A 304-nucleotide genomic window follows, 5' to 3' on the forward strand; every position below is an offset into this window, starting at 1 on the left:
CGCCTCGGCCCCCAGCCAGCGCCCTCTGCCGCCGCCCGGCCCTGGGAGGGGACGGGGACGGGGATGGGGCCTGTCGAAATGGCGCCCGAGTCAGCTCGGCAGAGTCCCACCGGGCCGGGGCCGCCGATCCCGGGAGAAGGCGCCAGGGGTTCGGCTCTGCCCCCCTTGCCCTGTGCCTCCTTCCCAGGCCTGCGTGGGCCAGGACAGCGGAGGCCATCAGGCCTTGTTGGCCTGTGCCTGCAGCACGGCCTGCCTCTGTCCTTGAATTTGGTCTTGGTCTTGAACAGAGAAAATCTCCAGCCAG

Source organism: Falco peregrinus, chromosome 7 (genome assembly GCF_023634155.1).
Source record: "Falco peregrinus isolate bFalPer1 chromosome 7, bFalPer1.pri, whole genome shotgun sequence".
NCBI lineage: Eukaryota > Metazoa > Chordata > Aves > Falconiformes > Falconidae > Falco > Falco peregrinus.